The sequence below is a fragment of the Aricia agestis genome, chromosome 7 (assembly GCF_905147365.1).
Source record: "Aricia agestis chromosome 7, ilAriAges1.1, whole genome shotgun sequence".
NCBI lineage: Eukaryota > Metazoa > Arthropoda > Insecta > Lepidoptera > Lycaenidae > Aricia > Aricia agestis.
In genome coordinates this window covers 1,151,338-1,168,089 of record NC_056412.1, presented here as the reverse complement: position 1 = coordinate 1,168,089, position 16,752 = coordinate 1,151,338, and the positions used below count along the sequence as shown (strand labels likewise).

Below are 16,752 nucleotides of genomic sequence, written 5' to 3'. Positions count from 1 at the left end.
TGACGCAGTGATCCGGCTTCTGAAGGACCAGTTGTTGGCGACACGACAAACTCGGCGGGGCCGTGGTCGCCGGGTGGTAGAGCAGTGGACTGTATCTTGAAGGGTGAAGGATGCCGGATGGAAGATTCCTGGAGAAGGAGGTGCAGGAGACGAGAAGGAAACACAGGAGTGAACTTGGTACTGCTTGGAGCGGAGTGTGGTGGAGCAGGGCTTACGCATGCATCTGCTTGGCTTGTCGGAAGTGAATGTGTATGCACCGAGAGAGTGCGTGTTTATATATGAAATTTGTACCGTTAGAGCCCGTGGGGTTCTATCGGTTGTTGTCGAACGAATGCAGTCCGTTTATTGAAATATAACATTTTACACATAATATGACATCAAATGGGATTCTTATAAGCTAATACAATGGTAAACAAACATTCTTATAAGATAAATAAACAATAAAATGTGTAAAACAAAGCCATGTAAAAAAGAGACAACAATAGTTCGAGTGCAACTATGCAAGAAAGAGACAGCAATAACAATTGTGTGAAACACACTACATTCCCGTGCGAAAGGGACAGCAATATTATAAAAATGAGACACAAGATAAACATTTTCCAATAGGAATTACTAATATGAAATCTTAAATCTAAGTGTAAACAAAAGAGGGAATAAAACTAAGCTATTATTTACAACCTGCTTTATCCTTACTGTTATGAACGTAGACCCAAAAATCTTTAATATTGGTGTGAATACTATGTTCTACTGATTGAATGTACTTTGTAAAGCTGCTTGCACACATTTCCTTAAAAGTTGCTCTGTATTGTGAGAATTGCTCATAATCGGACAGATTTTTATATTTTTTCCACTTGATCCAGAACTTCTGTTTTTTTCTAAAAGTTTTAATAAGGGTTTTTGAGAACCAGACAGGGAAACCAGAGGTCTTGGTTGAGGCTCGGGGTGTATGAGGCTTAATAATATTATCAATGTAATTGTAAAATGTGTCAAGAGCATCATCGGGGTCCAGAGAACTGAGGAGCTGAAACCAGTCTGTATTTTCAATTTTTAGGTTAATCTCATGATAATTAGATTTATAGAAGTTATATTTCTGTAGAGGTCGCCTTTTCAGGGTAACGGTATGTACATTGAGATTAACTTCACATGTAAAAGGAGGGTGAAATTCATCAACCGGAAGAAGTGGAAACAGAGCAGCGGAAATTTTACATGTGGTATTACTTAAAATTAAATCTAGAATATTGCCTTTCGAGTTGGTAATATCATTGTACTGAGTGTAGTCAAGCAGTGCCATAAAATTAAGTAATTGCATACTATTGGTACTTGTAACCCCAGAGTAAATTATACTGGAGGATGTTGAGGGTCCTGGAATATTCCATTTAATTTCCGGGAAGTTGTAATCACCCAAAACAAGCGCGTATTCGACGCCCGGCTGGTTCAACAAATCTTGCAGATATTCAAAATGTTCTGCGTATACGTTGTTAGTTGATCTAGGCGGTATGTAGGTGGCGCTAATGACATGGTACTTGAAAGACTGAGTACTGGGCACTTGAACTTGTATGTGCTCAATAGTATTAGATGTAAAATGAAAAGAGGTAACCAGTTCCGAAGATTTGAGCCCACGCAGCACAGCAACCAGGACACCCCCACCATCACTCTTCCCAGTACAAATTCGATCACGATCCCGTCTGTATACAACATAGCGTTGGTCAATGAATTCATTATTATTAATTTCGGATATAAGCCAAGTCTCCGTAAGAACTACTATATCATATGCACTACTCAGGATGTTCATGTACAATGTATGCAGTTTAGTACGGATACCTCTACAATTTTGATAATAAACTGTAAAAGGCCTATTACTCATTGGGTCGGAAGTGAGTAACAAAAAAGATAGTATGTTGCGGAGTATTGGGTTTAAACAAGGATTTCAAACAGATGTCAATGTTGGTATCATATATATATATATATATATATATATATATATATATATATATATATATATATATATATATATATATATATATATATATATATATATAGAATCTCGGAATCGGCTCCAACGATTTTCAAAATTTTGTATATAGGGGGTTTCGGGGGCGATAAATCGATCTAGCTAGGAATCATTTTTAGAAAGTGTCATTTTCATCGAATACCGAGCAAAGCTCGGTCAAATAGCTAGTTAAACATTATACGTAATTAACATTACATTTCAGGCAAATCAATGTCACAGCACACGTATCGATTCGGAAAGGGATCGTCACCACTCACCGTATGGCTTAGCCGTGAACTAGGCTTCAGTCTCGAAAACATCGGTCAGCGGGGGGGGAGCGGTGGCGGCGCGTTGCAATGTATATATTTATATGGATAAGCCGTCTCAAAATCAAAATAATATTTTCTAAATAGACAAATTTAACACTTTTAGAACGTCTACATGAGGCATACCACCGGTTCGGGAACTACAGGTCTACGAGTCTTGTACAGGCTTATCCATATAAATCTATACATTGGAACGTGCCGCCGCCGCTCCGGCTAGGTGACAACGCGCATCTGTACGGCTCGTTGACGTCTGAATCCCAACTTTGATAGAAGCAATTAATGTGGACGGAGAAACCTAAGCGCAGGGACGAGCCGCAATAGCGCTTCAAGCTTCTTCCGATGCGAGACGATTGCGTTACGATTCCGACTAATATGCGATGCAGTAAAAAGTCATACAAACAACACTAAACCTTGAGGTATCGCCCCGATATCGGATCGTTATGATTTGTTTCCAAGTTGATTTGATATTATGTACCGTGACCATCACAGGGTATTTAAACCAAATTTTTGTACCGATATTCCTTTTCCAAATTAAAAATTCCAAATGTATTTAAAACCGCCACGGTTATTAAATCCTGTGCAGAAACAAAATGGTGGCATAGAATAATAGTCGTTAATATTGATTAGGGACCTTTTAACAGGCTTTTACGCGGCCGACGTGAACGTACTGACAAAATTTTAAAAGCCATTAGCCACTGTGTAACGCATTCCATTAAAAGTGGACGAATGAACTCACTCTGATGCTACGTATAATATAAGTGTGTAAATGCAAACGTATTATGTATATATTTTTCTACCTTTTATATAACTAGCTATTTGACCGAGCTTTGCTCGGTTTTCGATAAAACACGAATAAAATGATATTTTCTAGAAATGATTCCTAGCTAGATCGATTTATCGCCCCCGAAACCCCCTATACACTAATTTCATGAAAATCGTTGGAGCCCATTCCGAGATTCCAATTATATATATACAAGAGGTATGGAGAGAAGTCTGCTAAATATCAAGAGAATACACAAAAGCACACAGAAACATAAGAAAAAGAACTAAAGTAGCAGACGCTCTCCATTACTGCAAAAAACCCAAATGGCGCTGGGCGGGCCACCTTTCGAGACTGACAGATAATATATATATATACAAGAATTGCTCGTTTAAAGATATGAGATACAAACGAAGAATAATAAAAAGCTTTAAACTTTTTACTTGACGCAATGTACGAGGACTTACTTAAAAAAGACAGTACGTATAATATCTTATATCTTTAAACTAGCAATTCTTGTATGTAATATAATATATATTCATGTAATATGTCGAGCTAGCGAACGGTCGTGCTCCACGTTACACACGCCGCAAATATTAAATAAGTAATTAATATTTTCGCGAAACGCGCGGCACATTGCCGCTGCAGGTGACCATGTCACTCGTGGCTGACGAGCTGACGAGCTCGTGACGAGACGATGCAGATCTGCAAGTCTTCCTTCTCCAGCGAGGAGATTTGCAAGGGCAAGCAGCTGCTGTTTGAGAGGCTCGGACAGAGCGCGAACATGCCGTCGCGACGAAGAGACGGAACGGAAAGGAGCGTGCAGGACATCATCTCCCTGCTGATAAAATAAATAAAATAAAAAATGTTTTATTTCTGAGTAAATTTGAATCATTTTTTTTCAGAATGTCTTATGCCTACCACCGGTTCGGGATCTATCCCGGCATGAGGAACCGGCATTTTTGATAATTTTTCCATTTTTGTATCAAAACCTTAATGCGGTTCACTACTACTACATCTACAATACCAAGTTTCAATCTTATAGTTTTGGAGAAAAGTGGCTGTGACATACGGACGGACAGACAGTCAGACAGACATGACGAATCTATAAGGGTTCCGTTTTTTGCCATTTGGCTACGGAATCCTAAAAACACGCGCTTCCCGATGGCTCAAATAGATTACGCCCTGCGTCCATTTAGTAAAAACTCAAAAGCCTGTATACCTTTAGTGAAATTCCAATTTCGGGGTGAATTTTATTGTGCCTTTTTAACTTCTAAAATTCTAGTCTGTCCAAACGTGACTAAAAACCTATACGTAAATATTATGCATGTAACCAAACTGATGCTTGATATAGACTATAGACTAAAAGTCTAGACGAAATATTGTGTAGCTCAAAGTTGAGCTGTGCAATACTTCGTACCTACTTAGTATGTGCGTAGGTAATTAGGTACAGTACACCCAAATTAACAATGCACATACAAATCTTTGCTAATAATTGTCGTAATCACGAAAACACCCAAATCTATAAACGTAAGAGTCCCAAACAATGCACTTGCATTTTGCACCTTGTTCAAAGGAAATAGAAGTAAATATCATAATTATAGCTGTTCGCTGCCGCTGGTCCGTCTATAAGTGCTATAACTCACCGGGAAGCCATCGCGACGTGGCCAGTGACGTTACTATGGTAACGTCCAAGCAATAGGTCTCTTAGAGCGCCTTTTAGGTTTCTAGGTTTTTCTTAAAGCGCCTTCACATTACGTCGCAAGCAGTGCGGTAGCCGCGCGACTCTCTTTTGTATAAAAGTCGCGCGGCTGCAGCGCTGCTGCCGCACTGCTTGCGACGTATTAATGTGAAGGCAGCCTTAAAGTTAAGGTTAAAAACAGCGCTTTGCAGCGACGTCTTCCGACGCTCGGGAAATACGACCGTTGCCGAAAAAATACGAAAATTTCTATGTGCATTATCACTTTGGGAGCACTGTATAATATCTACTTGTCCGTAGCGGCTGTTGACCCCCAGTCAAAAAACTTGTCATATTAATTCATCGTCTTCTATACAAACCGCGATTGACAATAAAGTGACAGATATTTCCAGCCTAGGAGCCATACCTCACGGGATGCCACAGCGACGTGGCCAGTGATGTTACCATGGCAACGTCTGGCGTCTCTTTGTCGCGTTGCCGCAAAGCCAGACACCTTATTTCATTTTAACTATTGTGTCATCGTGGTTAAAAGGTTACAGACAGTGAAAATAGTATATACCTTAGCCTAATAGTAAAATCACTTTAGGTTAGGGATTTAATATAATGCTTTATGCGACCATAATCTTAGCGATGCGATATCAAAGACGGAATCTCATATACCGGGGTACCTATATCCATTTACTATATTAACGTAAATACCTATAATTTGCCGTAACAAAGCGAGATATACCGCATCGCCTGCTAATATCTGTAACAATGTGAAAATGCATCTACAGCGCCAAGCGCAATATTACACGCAATAAGCCAAATTCTGTACAATTTACTGGCATACCTGTTTGATTAAACCACGCTAATATTGTTATTTACAATAATATTTCAAAATGCACATTTACTAAATAATAACTGTTTAAACTACCAGTGTAATTATTTGTGTCTAATGAATCATACTTATTTATACGTGGGAGAGCCATGCTTCGGCACGAATGGGCCGGCTCGACCGGATAGATACCACGTTCTCACAGAAAACCGGCGTGAAACAGCGCTTGCGCTGTGTTTCGCCGAGTGAGTGAGTTTACCGGAGGCCCAATCCCCTAACCCCTACCCTATTCCCTTCCCTACCCTCAACTATTCCCTTCCCTTCCCTTCCCTACCCTCCCCTATTACCCTATTCCCTCTTAGAAGGCCGGCAACGCATTTGCAGCTCTTCTGATGCTGCGAGTGTCCATGGGCGACGGAAGTTGCTTTCCAGCAGGTGACCCGTTTTGCTCGTTTGCCCCCTTATTTCATTAAAAAAAAAAAAAAAACTTAACATACATACGTAAATAAAGTATATTACTCGTATTGTACTCATATTTTTCTTATACTTTGGACACAGCAGCCATGCCAAAAAATAATAAAAAGGCAGCAACAGAAAGGTCGGGAATAACAAAAATAATCCGCGAAAAAATTCGCAAGTCTCTATTACCAGTATTTGCGTAAACCAAAAAAACATTAATATTATGATTCTTCTTCGTTAATACACAGTGGAGCAGTCGGGAGACACATCTGCTTCAAATTTAATTATCGCGGCTTACGCCCAGTTAACACCAATTGATATGTCAAATGCCTTAACTACACAATTACCAGGACTTGATCACCTGCTCCTCCTAATCCTGACCCGCACACGGAGATCCCATGCGTGTTTTACAGGGTTGTGGATGTAGGTCACCGCACACAATTTTTTTCCCTTTATCCATATCCATACCTCCATACTAATATTATAAATGAGAAAGTGTGTCTGTCCGTCTGTCTGTCTGTCTGTGTGTTACCTCTTCACGCTTAAACCGTTGAATCGATTTTTGGTGAAATTTCGCATGGAGATACCTTGCGTCCCGAGAAAGGACATAGGATGGTTTTTACTCGGAAAAATGTACCTATGTCCTTTCCCGGGATTCAAAGCCACATTTCAGAAAAATCGGTTCAGCGTTCAGGTGTGAATAGGTAATAGACAGATACACTTTAGCATTTGAAATATTAGTATTTGGATTGATAATTATCCTAAGGCGCTTTGCAGACGACGGGGCGGGGCGGGCCGGCTATATTACCAACACACACGGCGGGCAAATAGACCGCGCCGCAGCTGCCCGGTGGGCACTGGCGGCGCGGCATGTCTGCGGCTGCCCGCCGTGGATCACACAAACCAGTTCACATGCAGTAACGCAGACGGCGGCGCGGGATAGCTATTAGCTAGCTCAGTCCGCGCCACGCGCTTTTCAGTGATGGACGTCATCGATGTAGATATGATTTAATTGCTGAAGTTGCTGAAGTGCAGAAAATATCGCTAATATAATATTATTATGATACGTCGTTAAAAGAATATCACGACGTAAATATGCCAAATAATATTTTATACTCCCGCAGTATTGAACTGACCGCCTTCGCCTGTCGTGTGCTTTGTGTACGCGGCGCGGAGAGCCGCAGATATTGACGGGCATACGCAGTCTTTATTGCTTCGCGGACAAAAAGCTCGCCCCGCCCCGTCGTCTTCAAAGCGCCTAAAAAGTAGGCCTTGCATCGATTGTGGACGATTTATAGAGTATTTTCAGAGTGAAGTAACCACTCCTCAAATATACTGTAGCGCCTGGGACAAGTTTTAAATGTCGGTATGGTTGCCAAAGTACATATTATGGCATTCGCGCAACGTAGTCAGTCTAGTCCAGAGGAAAGAACAGTCAATACGTCTGGGACCAACCATGTGCGGGTTTCCTCACGATGTTTTCCTTCATCGTATGAGCGTCCGTATTGTGTACTCGAGATCAGAAAATGTCTCATTGGTACACGCCTCTACCCGGGATCGAACCTGTACTCTCTACCAAAGGCAACCTACCCAATAGGCAACGGACGCTCGATTATCCTAAAATAAAAATACTAATAACGTGTCATTGATTACGTTCAACCAATAACTACCTCGACATTTACCAATAGCCTGAGCACTGTGCACGTACCGCTTAGTAGTGGGCTGGGGGAAAAACGATTTTTAGGTATCTTTGTTAGGGACAGCCTAACAAAAATCGTAAAATGCGCACCCTTCTATTTTTGGTTAGCGTTCAATGTGGAAATATGATGGATGGGCTCAAATGAAAGTCTTCCAATATCGGTAACGCCGAAAACCACTGAAGTCATTTGAGACATACAATGTTATATTATATTTTATATGTTGCGTCGTCTTAGATTGCCACTGATACAATATCATATTATAAGATTGGGGAAAAAGTTTATCCGCATTTTATACAAAAAATCAAAAGGTTTTTATAAAGTTTATTTACATTTGACTAAATTATGTAGATCATACCATTTTGTTGGATAATTTTTTGCCAACTTGTAGGTATAGGTAAACAAATTTCACCGTAGAAAAAAGCCTCTTTGTGGCGGCCATGTAAAGAAAGTAGTTAATTCGCGACAGATAGAAAGAAACCATCGCAAAGGAGCAAGGACATTTTCTAATCGTTGGTTAAAGCAAAAAAAATACATGTGGCACTCGGTGACTGCCACGGTAAAGCTATTGCATAGTATTTTTTATCAACTTATGCAATTATAAATCGCATACCTCTAGTTGCTCACACACAAACACCGTGCCAAAGTCTGACAACGCTGCAACGTTGTGCCGGTCAGAGAGGGTAGTGGTAGGTTATTTTCGTAACGGAATTTCTTGACTCGGTCGCCGTGCTCAAAGCAGCGCAATAGCTTAAAAAAATTAAGCTTGTTTTTTATTAAAACGATAAAGATCTTTAATCCACGATTAACTTTAACGTAGCTAACGGGCCTTATTTCAAAAGGGTCCTTATGTCAACAGCATAAGGATAGTGATTCTGAGAAACGAGGTAAAGCTCGTTTAAAGCTGCGCGTCCACTGGATCGGAAGCGGAGCGTACGGAGCGGACGGAGTCGTCGCGAAATGCCGATCGGGTGCGTCACTGCATTTGGATTGGCAATTTAGGTTTATGTAAAGCAACTGTCATCACCTATCATAATACACGTCAGAACTTGAAAAGTTCGGAATTCGAATGAAACCTTCACTGCGGATGACGTCATCAGCAGAAATACCAGTATCAGGCGCAGAAATGCCGATTCAGTGCACGCAGTACCATAAATGATAGAACTCAATACAAAGCAAACAAATAATAATAACGCATATCGTGTTATGGGCACTAATTAATACTCATGCCTGAAATAAAGACTTTTTATTTATTTATTTTATTAATACGTCCGCTCCGTACGCTCCGATTCCGATCCGGTGGACGCGCACCGGTTCTCCATCGCAGGTCGCGATTATCTCCGAAGCCGTTCGTCTTGTCGGGACGCGTCTAACGTTGTGTCTTCGTGGACCGTGACGGAATCGCACTTTTACTCTTGTTTTTACTTTGTTCGTAACTTATTGGCCTCTTAGCGAATGACTCACTTGTTAAAGAACTTGGCGGTGGCTTAACTCGTCTAGTTTTCTATTTTATTTATTAACCATTTGTCAGGTTTTTTAGAATAATAATTGTATGTAAAGCAAACCGCTTGGCCGATTTGGTTGAAAATTGGTATGGAGATACTTTTAGTCCCGGATAATCTAGGAAACTTTTTATCCCGGAAAAACGTACGGTTCCCGCCCGATAACCGAATTTTGGCGCAACGGAATTTGCTGAAATTTAGTACGGAGATACTTTGAGTCCCGGAAAAGGATATAGGCTACTTTTATCCTCGAAAACGTACGTTCTCAACGCGATAAACAAGTTTTGGCGGAATGGAGTTGCGGCCGTCATCTAGTTAAAAATAAACAGAGCTTATTAATGTGCTCGCTCTTTAAAGCCCTATAATGTGATGATACTTTTAAGTTTAATCTATACTAGCTATTTGACCGAGCTTTGCTCGGTATTCGATTAAACACGAATAAAATGACATTTTCTAAAAATGATTCCAAGCTAGATCGATTTACCGCCCCCGAAACCCCCTATATACTAAATTTTATGAAAATCGTTGAAGCCGATTCCGATATTCCAATTTTATATATACTGTTACTGATAAAACTTAAAACATGTGCTACAGGTAATTTCGCTAGCAATTTACATAAAATTGCTAGTGAAGTTCGACCGTTGAGGTCAACGGTCTAAATTTTCTTCAGGTTGTAACAAAATTAAGTGATAATGCTTTAGGGTGCGTATGTGTTCCTTATAATTATACAGGATGTAATAAAAATAAGTGATAATACTTTAGGGTGTGTACGTGTTCCTTGTAGAGAGTTCACTGTGAAAGTAGCAGCGCTGAAAGACCAAAATTTTTTTCACTTTTGTATGGGGAAACTCGTGACGCTCGGGCCCTTGCCCATACAAAAGTGAAAAAAAAAATTCGTCTTTCAGCGCTGCTACTTTCACAGTGAGCTCTCTATAAGGAACACGTACACATCCTAAAGTATTATCACTTATTTTTGTTACACACTGTAGAGAGATCACTGTGAAAGTAGCAGCACTAAAACATCAAAACATTTTTTCAATGATTTGTATGGATAATCAAAGATGAAAAAAATTACACTCGCAACATTGAAAGAGCTGCCTGCAGGTGCGTTGCCTGCACTCTCTTTTCTAGTTGAAGGTTTGCAAGTCATATTACGGAAACACTGCTGGTGACACTTCGTTCGTTTGTAAACCTTCAAACGTAGATTCTTGGAAATCTATTGTAATCCTATTGTTATCGCGGTCTGAGACTTGAGAGCAATATCATGCATATTTTGTAATCAGGTTTTTATTACGCTTTTAGATAAAATAGCTAAGTAATAGTTAAAGCATATAATAAAATAGTTGTCAATACCAATAATTTCTAACGTCTATCAAATTTATTTTAACAACGCTTTGAATTTGCTATAACGAAAGCTACAACATTTAATGAGCCACTTTGATCTCATGATGCACAAATCTGTTTATTATGCGAAATCGAGCATTTTATTACGTGTAAGTATACAAATATACTATAATATTATAAAGCAGAAGAGTTTGTTTGTTTGTTTGAACGCGCTAATCTCAGGAACTACTAGTCCGATTTGAAAAAATATTTCATTTATAGAGGAAGGCTGTAGGCTATATTTTATCACGCTAAGACTTATAGGAGCGAAGAAATAGAGGAAAATGTGGAAAATATCAAAGTATATAAGTATATTTTGAAATCATCTTTTTAACCTAACAATTTACAGATATCAAATAAGGTATAGTTATCCGAAAGAGAGTAATCAGGGCCCATTCTGAATAACTTTTGTTCTACGTCTTTTGGAAATTCGTGAAAAAAAACATTGTTTTTCATAGAAAATTTGTTGGTCACGTGGCTATTTTTCTACTATGCAAAAACAAAATTAATTTTCGCGAATTTCCAGAAGTTGTAGAAGTTGTAGAACAAAAGTGGTTCAGAATTCCCTGAGTCACCGCCTTTCGGCTTACCCCTGTATATTTTGTCTTTAATTCATCATCAGCCCGTCGCATGTATACGTATTTAAGCTGACTAGAGATTGCCCAATGGTCGAAATTAGACCTTAGTTTCAACGACATTAAGACTTCTACCTATATTTTGTAAGAAAATATTGACTATATTATACTTTTTTTCAACTCTTGTCTCTGGGACTCAGCTGATCTCAGACTGGCCGTGTAAGCATTGTCTAATAGTATTCAATAAAAAAACTATAATCTATTTTTTTGTCAACTTGTTGTCAACATACTTCAACCATAAGTAAAAGAGTATAATTCGTATGTATAGGCTTGTCACTCAAAAATCTGTCATCTTTCCTAGTGTGTGTAATGTTTTATTTGTTAAAAATTTTTATGATAAAAGCATAATTTCAAAATAATATTAGCTCGATGCACTCCTGCACAGTAAAGAATTTTGCACAATTATAGTTTATATGGTGAATAAACTATAACTGTGCAAAATTCTTTACTGTTTCTTACCTCTTCACTTTTAGGCCGCTGAACCGATTTTGATGGTATTTTATGAAGATAAGTAATGAGTAATGACATTAAGAGTCTCGGGTTAATAATACTTTTATTACGGAAAAAATACGATGTAACTTTCGGCGTAATAAGATACCTACAAAAAAATTAATTTAATTATTATGACAAGTTTATACAGGCTGTCACTAAACAAAGTGATAATACTTTAGGTTGTGTATGAGTCCCCGGTATTTATTTCACTGTGAAAGTAGCAGCGCTGAAAGTTTATAAAATATCATTTAGCCCGTATGCGTAAATTAATCTATTTATTTAAAAATCCACGTCACATTGCAAACCAAGAAATAGTCCGCAAAGTCTACTACGCCTTATGCCTACCCATAATTTCGTACTGTATCTCTTGCTGGGGCGGAGTACAAAAAGTATACTGAAACCGCTCGAAATATCTCATAGGGCAATCCTGAAGGTTGCAACTTTCCGTCCTATTCTATTCCCGACCACTGTATTATACAAAAACTGTGATGTACTGAACATCCGACAATTATTCATTCTCAGTGCAGTTCTTCTTCAACACCGTAACACTCCTTTCATCGCGATTACGAAGCGTCGTAAGGACAGAATATGCAAATACCTCAACCGCGATTGTCTTTTACAAAACGGTTCTTTTACTTTTTGGGCCCATATTTTTATAACATAATTAAGGGAAAGGGACTGTTAACCCTTATTACAGGTTTCTCAACCTATCAAGGGTAACGGTGCTTCACCCACCAGTGACGAGATTGTAATTTTTGTAAACAGACCTGTAATTAATTATTAGTAACACTTTTTATAATCTCCCTTTTTTGCACCAATAAAGTTATTATTATTATCTTTTATTCAGAGTATTTTTTTACAAAAATATTTCCGAACGTCGTTGCTAAGGTGCCTACCACCGCTTCGGGAACTAACCAGGCGAGAAGAACCGGCGTAAGAAACTCGCACGGGGCCATCTTCTACTAAAAAGATGGAAAATTACAATTTAATCATATTATATAGACCACCAAGGCTTTAAACGAATATGTCAATGGGCGCTGCTGGTAAAGGAGAACTGTCAAAAATTACGTTTTTGTATGAAATTAAAAATGACGTTTTTAAAATTTTTGTATGGGCATATCCACAACGCTGGGGCGTTTGCTCCATACAAATCACAAAAAATGCTCTTTCAGCGCTGCTACTTTCAGAGTGAACTCTATATAAGGAACACATACACGCCCAAATTATTACCTACTTAGTTTTGTTGCACCCTGCAAGGTCAAAACATCCTTCATTATTCAAGAGTCTGCTAGAATTCGCAACACACCCAAATATAATAGGCGGCGTGCATCATGCTCCTAAATTAGGAGCGGGTTAGCTTAGGTCAATACAATTAGTGGTAATTGGACAGAATAGGGGGCGTTATATTAAGCTCTCTTTTACCGCCAGCTTAGTCCCATTATCTTCTAGTGTCGTACAGCGTGATGGTGGCAGTGGACATGTTATGAAAGTGTTTTACGTGATTTCATTAAATTGAGATTTGTGAATTGTGAGTACTTACTTTTTAATTGGTTAGAATATTCGTTCGATTGTTAAGTTTTGTTCCGGGAAATTTCCTAGTGTTTTGAAACGTCAGTTTTGATAATGTAAGTATTTTAACTTGTATAGAAGATTACTTACTTATGTTGTAGACAGTAGACACATTAACAAGGAACTAAGATACAATTTTATTTATATATATATATATATATATATATATATATATATATATATATATATATATATATATATATATATATATATATATATATATATATATATAAAACTCAAAGATGACCGCCAAGGGTTTAAAATAGGGGATGAAAGTTTGTATATAATAATACTTCTTAACGTGAGCAAAGCCGCGGACAAAAGCTCGTATAATATAAAGATTAAAGATATTATAGTATACAGATGCTTTAATCTAAATAAAACATTGTAAAGCTGCACTTCGTGCACATAATAATATATTGCATATTTTATTATGAATGTTGTGAAACAAAGTAAAGTATTACTTATTAAATTTTGTATTACATTGTAAAATGTTTCAATATCTGAGGTTGAGAGACTGGAGTTTTAGCCAGGGGTTGCGGGTTTGAATCTCACCAACGAAAAACTACGGAACCCTAAAAAAGTGTTAGAAAAACATACTTACATACGTGATACGTCATACATATTACATAATATATTTTTAAAATTTGGTATATTTGTTCAGAATTTTATATAGACTAATATATACGAAAACTGCAAATCTGGAAATATTACAATATACATACGGGTTGAATTGATAACCTCCTTTGTTAAGTCGGTAAAAATGATATTACAGTTAACATATTTTAATGGGGGTTGATTCGATTATTTATTTAATGAAATTTGGAAAAGGTGGCCTACCTAAAGTACACTTGTTACTTAAACTCCGGTGAAGTACTTTTTATCTGGGTGCACGGTAGTGCACCCGCCGAGGCGAGCCAAGCGAAGCGCAAGGGCACTACTTACCTTTTCTCGAAGTGTTTCGTCGTTTTTTTGAACCCTAATAGAGTTGTTTTCTGATATATTAGATAGTTCATATTCTCAGGATATGATGTCAATAATATACTTACTAAACTTACAAAGTCTCAATTGAATAGCGTTAATACTTTGGATTTTATTAATATCCAAACTACCCCGATTTCGTCACTGACATACTGACTCACTGACACACTGATGATCATCATAATGTTTGGCTACTTCCTGAAGTGTTAGAAAGCTGAAATTTGGTATGTAATCTAAGTTTAGTATACAACCAACAAAAAAATCATAAATGTATAGTTTTCGCCCCCCATCCCCTAAAATGGGGGGGTGGAGGTTTATATGCGACTTTCACCAATTTTATGAATTAGGACATAAGAGTTTAGACGAGACTATAGACAGTTACTATAAAACCTTTAAATAAGTAGGTACTTACAAGAACCAACTTACAAAAAGGACTGAAATCCCACCAAAAACTTTTCTTGTAAAATGTTTCCGAGACGATCACATAAGGTTTACTCTGTGATAAAGATATGAGATCTCATGTAGAGCAAAGCTTCTGAATCTACACGGCCTAATTCTACTGACCCTAAATTTAACAAATTCTACAATCTACACATCAGTAAATATGTATGACTCGGCTGTTTCGTTTTCAGATCAGAAACTAAATATTCACCCCCTCAACTCCGCCGCGACGGTAGCGAAACGGCGAAGCTTTACATGTTTACTGGGATGTAGAATTTGTTTAAGTAAGGGTCAGTAGAGTTAGGCCGTGAAGATCCAGAAGCTTGGCTCTACATGAGATCTCATATTATCTTTTTACAGGGTAAACCTTATGTGGATTGTGGTCGTCTCGACAACATTTTACAAGAAATGTTTTTGGTGGAATTATATTTTTGCAATTAAAGGATTGAAGTTTCCTAAGTGGATGAAAAATAGGTAGATTAGGTGAGAAATAAGTGGGCACTAAGCGCAGGCCACGAAACCCCGACACCCGCACCTGTACACTTCTTATAGTCCTTGATGCTCTGGACTCTGGACTAATGTTTATACTAATAAGCTAGACTAATATCACATAGGTGCCAAGTGTGTTAATGTCTGCGGGACCCTCACTCGTTAAGGCTCCTCGTTTAATTTTATCCAATTGAGTTAATGCATAAAATAATGCGATTGGTTTGTTATTACTCAGATAATACCGATGTTTCTGAACAGATAAGTATTAGACTATCGAATAGAGTAAGTAGTGTGACTTCCCTGGCTATTACAACACGCGTTACGACTCAAGTTAGACCATAATGAACAAAATACAGCCGTTGAAAATCAAAGTTAAACCAAGAAAGAGAACTAGAGATGAACTGGAAGACTTAATATGGTTGCTAAGACCGTTAACGTATTTGGAGTACGCGCTCGGTGTGTTCCGATATTACGCCAGGAGAGGGCAGCTCGGGGTCGTGCCGACCGCATTGAGGATCTACGGGTTTATACTTTCGGCGGCCGTTGTAGGGTTACTAGCATCTTCGATACGCGACGTCTTTGAATCTGATATTGTTACTAGATCCAACGTATACGTAGTACTATTTTTATTTAAAATAATTATTAACACTCTTCAAATAATATTATACACGTTTGGGGTATACGGTAGAAGAGATGGGGAAATTCTAAAAAAAATGTCCCAAATTGACAAAATATTGAAGCAACCGTTTCTACACCACACACCGAGAAGGTTTCTTGAATTATCATTTAGCATGATCACTGTTACAGTAGCACTTTTTGTATTGATGTGCTTTAACTTTGAAATAAGTTTAACTAATGTTACAATACTAACTTACATATTAGTATTTAAAAGTGCTCTTGGAAAATTAGGCTTCATAGTGTATGTTATACTCGTAGCGAGACGCATGCGTTTTATTTGCGACGTTCTAGATATTATAAACTCAAATAAACACTGCTTCGGTCACATTCGTGGATATTCTAAGGACAAGAAAATGTTTCAGAAGTTACGTCTAATGTCAAAACACAAAAATGTTGTCATTACTTTGGCCCGAGCTTACGAAAAAGCCGCAACCACTGCGTCAATCGTAAACGAGGAATTTAATCTTGATTTAATTGCTGTCTTTATCATAACATTCATTAACAATATTTATTTTATCAGAAATCTATCGATTGATACTAAAAATAATCAAGGTCGTGTAGTTTTCACCATATCGACGATATGTAACATTTTCACAGACAACTTAGGCAATATAATAATGTGTTACTGTAGCTACATTTTAGTGTGCTACAGAGATCGCATAAAGACGGTTTTGAGCCGCCTAACAGTCAATGACAATGTACAGAGTTCTATTAAATCACAGTCAAAAGCATTTCTGGATATGACACAGGTGTGCCGTGTGGAGTTCAGCGGATTTCATATGTTCAAAGTCAATATGAAGTCTATACTTCACTTCATAGCCGTGTCCACGACCT

At 38.1% G+C, this 16,752-nt stretch overlaps 1 protein-coding gene across 1 annotated transcript in view; it reads left to right on the top strand.

Moving 5' to 3' along the window:
* The first annotated feature begins 13,326 nt into the window (after positions 1-13,326).
* LOC121729149 (hemicentin-1-like) overlaps positions 13,327-16,752 on the top strand; it is a 226,260-nt gene continuing 222,834 nt past the window's right edge. Inside the window, exon 1 of the mRNA XM_042117556.1 lies at positions 13,327-13,385. The gene's annotated coding sequence lies outside the window, so the exon portion shown is untranslated. The remainder of the gene's footprint in view (positions 13,386-16,752) is intronic.